Here is a 6,000-nt window from a genome sequence, read left to right on the forward strand (position 1 = left end):
TGCATCCCGTGGGGGAGCCGCACCATTGGGGGAGCAGCACCTACCTGTCATGGCCAGGCAGGCCAGAAATGGAGTCGATGTCAAACGAAGGATCAGAGCAAAATCTCGCTGTCCCCATTCCCATCCCAATTCCCATAACCCTTTCCCAATTCCAATTTCCCATACCCTACATCCCACCCCTCCGCTACGTCCTAGGGGAGATCAGGGGAGTCTCCCCGGGCCCGTTCCCCGGCGATGGGTCGCTTGTAGAATTTCCCCCCCTTTCTTTTATTTTTCCACCTACGGGTGGCAAAACGATGGATTGCCTTCGGGCCTTTTCATTTATTTTAAGATTGGGTCAAGCCTGTTATACGTCAGTGGTGCAGGCAGGAGCTTATTGGTTTACATTCTTTTTATGGCAGCTCCACCATACTATATGTTGCAAGGAGGGAAGGACATCTCACCAGCAGTGGCTTCACAGCCATAGTAAGTTCGTCTGCCCGGACTAAGATGGAGCTGGAGATGAAGCTGCTGGTTTGTAATGATCATGAACTGTATCCAAACAAGCTCTGTGCTGTACTTATTGGAGATGGTACACCACCAATGACGACCGAACTCTTCATGGCCGACACGTATGTAGGTAGCGCAACGATGACTGACGCCATCAACAAGTTTTGGCTCCGACTTTTGCATGGAACGCACATCTTCTGACCGGCAGTGCTTCCAGAGTCAGCAGTCAACAGTTATCATGGAATTCTCGGGGCGAATGTATTGGCTTCAAGATTCTTAGAAAACAAAAACTCATGCAGAGGCGGATTAACGAAGCGAGAGAGTGATGTCATGAAAATCCCAAGAGAATATTTACAGCTTCTCGGATATTCTTCAGCGTAGGAAGGTTTCTGTTTGCATACGACGTATGCAACCCATTCGCAGTGCAACCCACATTACAATGCCATTGCCGCAACGGCGTGAAACCATAGGCCTTTCTGGTGGCAGCGACTTTATTACTTACCTTTCCCTATACATTGTCATATGGCTGAATCATCACGCACATAGCGGCCTCAGGACATTTGATCCAGTTGTGTGTGCAATGCGACTTGTGTCAGCGCTGGTTTACTGCGTAGTGTGTGGCCACTTTGTGAATATGAAAGCAGAAGAAAAAACAACCGCATGCCGCCAGTGGGACCCGAACCCACGACCTCCGAATTTCGCGTCCGGTGCTCTATCAACTGAGCTACGGCGGCGGCGGTCCAATCTCCTTCTTTCGGGGGTATTAAAGGGGTATTCACACTGGTGATGTAATCCCTCCCTAAGTTACAGCGGCAGCGTACACGTCACGCATTCGAGAGTGCTCACGGCGACGCAGCTTCCGGTTTTTCCCCGGTGGCTGCCGCTGACCGAGGAGGGTGTTGCCCTAGGTGGAAAGTAGGCTACCTGGGCAGAACGGGAGCCTTCAAGCTATCGCGTTGAAATGCGAAGTAATCGCCACGCTCTCGGTGGACGTCTTAACCCCTTCGCGCAGGAAAGGAAGAGTGAGCATCCCGTGGGTTCATCTTTCTCTTGTTGCAGTAAACCCGGTCTGGGCTTGTATTCAGACTGGTGATAGAAAAAACGATAAGTGCAAGCACTGTGGGGAGAGAGGGACCCTCGACCACATAATCTGGGAATGCGCTAGCTCCCCAGGGGCTAAAGCAAACAAAAATTGTAGAGAAGCCTGGGAAGCCCTGCTGCGGAGCGAGGTCTCTGCTCAACATCAACAAGCCATCCGCCTGGCGACAGAAGCCGCGAAGAGTCAAGACCTTTTAGGCTGCTTGTGATTGCGGAGGTCCCCGCCCCCGTCCTCTAGGCCTGCGTGCCGGAGTCGGGGAGTAGGGGGCCTCATTATCTGGTGGAATATTAAAGTTGTTATCATCATCATCATCGTTTTGTTCTTCTCATCGTCGTCTTTGTGCGCCACTCGAAGCGCCACTCATCGGGGCGGTGGTCCACGCGCTACTCTTCCCGCCAGCGAAGTGTTCTGAAGGCTCCATCGCGTGGATTGTGAGGGACACTGGGGAGCACCTGCCTACATTTCTTGCTTTGGAATAACCCACATATATTGTTGCAGAGAATTCCTGACGGATATATTATAGATTCTTTCTGTAAATGCGTATTATATAGCCAGAAAAAGAAAAAGTCGAATCTGCGCACTTCTTCTTTGTTGCTATCGATGTCTTCTTCCCCTTCGCCCTTTTCAATATCATCATTGTTTGCTGTAGTACAGCTCTCGAACGAACCTGCTGCACGACTGTCCTCTGCAGCAACGGCTCCTTCTGTTTCTTCACTGTCGACTAGGGGGTAGATCACGGAGGCAGACCAGCTGAAGGTAGCATCTACGCTGTGCATGACTCTTGCAGTGCCAGCCAAGGGAATGTCTGTGCCACATCAACCCGAAGAAGCGGCAGCGTGGAACAGCTCGTCCGGTCACGAGAAGGAAACGCGTCGTCTACAGCAGCCACCTTCGACTCCGGCAGGGATGGGACTCCTGTGCAAGCCAGGGATACAGCAGATGATCAGCCCTGTGACGACGGCCGACGCAAGCCTAGGCAGCACAATGCTAAAGGCGGTGCCATCAACCAATACCCCGGCTCCGATAATTGCAAAGATGGCAAGTGCTCCCACCTGCAGTGTTTCACCAGCCACCATCGATTCGTCTCTCGGGAAGAAGATGGTGCAGCGGGGGAGTAAGCAGCTGGTTTCTAAGAACCGCGAACGGCGCGCAAACAAGTACTGCGGTGTACTTCGTGGAGACGGCAGACCCACACTGACGGCAAGTCGCTTGAAGGCTTACACGGATCTCTCTGGCATGTCAGTGAGGGTGAGGCCATCAACCGCAGTTTCGGCTCCGACTCTCGCGACTCCTGTCCTCGCACCGGCTGTAGCTCTACAGCAGCCAACAGTCCACAGCCATCGTGGAATTCACGGGTGGAAGCTGCTGGCTGGCGGAGCCTAGGACATGAAGAAGCTGGGAACGAGGCAGAGACATCCAAAAAAGAGAGCGATGCCATGAAATTGTGAAAAGAGGATATGGAACTTTTCGGACTTTTGTTTTCGTTTGTATGAAATTGTATTTGATTTTCTGCGACTGTTTACAAATACGGTGGTACATCCAAAACTTCTCTTTTCCTGGACGCCTTCTGAAACACTATTTATGCTCTGTTATGCTATTCGAGGTTACTCTGTGCAGTGCACGTTATTGCCGAGCTCTGCTTGGGTTGGGGATTGTTACGTTAGGACGTTTTAATAAATGTTATTCATGCAATTTTACGACTCCTTAAAGTGCCTGAAAGGCCAGTGCTCGCCTCTCATCTCTGGTACTCGTCTCTGGTTTGCGCTGCATTCGTTTGCGCTGCACACTTTGTGCTGGGCATATCGTTGGAGATACTGACGGATGGACCTGAGCCCGTAAAACTTTCATGAACCCCGGTACACAAAAATAATGCGCGGATCGTACAAAATGGTTCGCGTGGAGAAATTCACGGTCCGGACAGGCGCCAGAACATGGCGCAACCATACTCAGTAAGACCGTTCGCGTGCCGGTCTGCTACGAGTTATTCCATTCTGCCTTGGCACGTATCCAAGGGAGAGCATATTTCGCGGAAAAGATAGCTGCACTTCCTTTCCCAACCCCTACCTCATGGAGTGCCTGATTGAGCATATTTCGCGGAAAAGATAGCTGCACTTCCTTTCCCAACCCCTACCTCATGGAGTGCCTGATTGAGGTCGGGCCAAGGACTAACTGCCTTGTACTAGGTCTGTTCGCTTCTCAGCAACTAAACTATAGGGTTTCTTAATAAAGTTATTTCTCTGTACACGCCGTAATGCATTATTCCAGTCTTTCGCATTATTTCTTAGTACACGCAGTAATGCGTCTACAACATGAAGCCAGGTGCAGCTGCAGCTGCCGCTAGGCGACAGAGGTAACGCCAGACAACGCAAGCTCGGCGACGATGTCAGATAAGTTCACCTGTTGGCTCAGGGTTGACGTCACGCGCCGTACGCCGGCCCCCAGTTGACGTAAAAACGCCGCTTAGCACCTGTCCACGAAGTTGTGGCTGGAGAAGTAAGCCTCAGAAGACAGTTAAGAAACCGCGCGTTAAAGCCTTGACATAGGAGCCGTAGCCTCACTTATTGCCTGGATTGGAGAACGTTTATTAACTTTCGGCGGCGACGTTTTTCTCCCGTGAACGCACACTGAAGAGACTGCGCCAGTCTTGAGTCCAGCACACTTGAGCAACATCCTCTGGTGACATGCACTGCCGCAGCAACCGCACTAGAGCTGACCACACTGCTCTTACCGGGCTGAAAATCATTTGACTTTAATATCGCAAACCAATACGCAACAATCATCATTTCTCTTGGAAAGCGGAGTTACACGAAATCGACGAGGAAACCATTCTTCTTTTAATACATGAGACACATTTTAATACATGAGACACATGAAACGCCAAGAGGCACAATCGCCCGACTTCACAGATTCTTCATAACACGTATCGTTCAAGCGTTCTTGCTCCTTTAGAAGCCAGCAAACAAAGTCAGCGAAGGCAGTTCTGCAACGCCCCTGCAAAGAGAGACTCTGGGAGCATTAAGTCTGATCAGCAGGCAGCACCCGACAGAACACCCACAATCTCGCTCTTCAGTCGGCTTTATTATTTGGTCCGCTCTTCATTCCCTCAGCGGCTCTCAAGACGTGACGAGAACGCGGGGGCCGAAAAGCTGATGTATTTTATTCGGGTACTGCGCAGCTCCAATCGGAAGAATATACCGAAAAAAAATTGCCAAATTATGGATCGTGTAATGGCGCATTTTGTATAGGCCGTATTGCTGCTCATTTGAGTAACGTATCAAGGTGGTATACTCGACGCCTAGCGCTGAGTTCTAATAAATTTCACTCCGCCTCTCTTGAGCTTCCCTTAAAACGAGCCGTTTTAACTAGAAGAAGAAATAAATAGAATAAGAATGGGGTGGAGCGCATATGGTAGGTTGTCTCAGATCATGAATGGCAGTTTACCAATATCCCTCAACAGAGAAGTATTCAACAGCTGTATCTTACCGGTACTCACCTATGGGGCGGAAACTTGGAGGCTAACGAAAGTGGTTCAGCTTAAGTTAAGGACAACGCAGCGAAGTATGGAACTATGGAAAATGAGAAAACAACTGGAACCTGTGCTGTTCAGGACACATGCGTCCAGTATAATTCGGCTCTGCAGCCGCTATGCGGTAGTTGATGATTTAAAGAAGACAACGGGAAGGAAAACATGCACATTGGGATGAAAGATGGCTTCGCATATATAAAAAACAATTTTTTTAGTCTGGTTATGCAAAATGCCGGTTAATTTAGTCCACGACATAGCGAGAACCCATGTAAAACGGTTGCAAGCTTTAAGAAAAACCGGGAACACATTTAAGTTGGCCTATGTCGACTGATTACTGCCGTATAATAAAACACACGCTGCCTTATGTAAAAAAACCGGTTTTATAAAGTAAACGTTTAAAAAAATACTCTTATGGCCGCTACAGGCTGTTCTGTCAAGAAACTGGAAGGACGTCAATATTTTTTTAGGGCGGATCTCTGAAGCTCCGTCGTACCGTACTCTACTTCTTCTCAGTGATCCCGATGTCCCAATGGGGCGTTACGTCATAATCAACGCCACAAGTGTGAATAGAATGGCAAGAAAAATTATTCTATTTTCAATTACGATTTTCTAAGCAATAATTATATCTTTTGCTGCAAACTGAATGCCAACAGTACCACAAAACGCTAAAAAAATTATTTTACTAAGGACAAAACGGGATCGATTTGTACCCCCCCCCCCCCCCATGGTGTCTTTTTGTTCTCCCAAATTATCATCCAACAGCATTTTACTTCTGTGAACGCTGAGCGCGTCGGCATCGCCAGTGGCTCTAGCGCGGAGCAGTGATGGGCGGCCTCCAGTGTCCCTCACCCACCATTAAAGCCCCTAAGTGATGTAATATCGCTCG

The 6,000-nt window shown here is 49.3% G+C and overlaps 1 non-coding gene across 1 annotated transcript; it reads right to left on the reverse strand.

Moving 5' to 3' along the window:
- Window positions 1–1,150: 1,150 nt before the first annotated feature.
- On the reverse strand, window positions 1,151–1,223 carry TRNAS-CGA (transfer RNA serine (anticodon CGA)). Its single transcript has one exon. It is a non-coding gene; the product is annotated as a tRNA-Ser (tRNA).
- Between the last annotated feature and the right edge of the window lie 4,777 nt (window positions 1,224–6,000).

Source organism: Amblyomma americanum, chromosome 1 (assembly GCF_052857255.1).
Source record: "Amblyomma americanum isolate KBUSLIRL-KWMA chromosome 1, ASM5285725v1, whole genome shotgun sequence".
Lineage (NCBI taxonomy): Eukaryota > Metazoa > Arthropoda > Arachnida > Ixodida > Ixodidae > Amblyomma > Amblyomma americanum.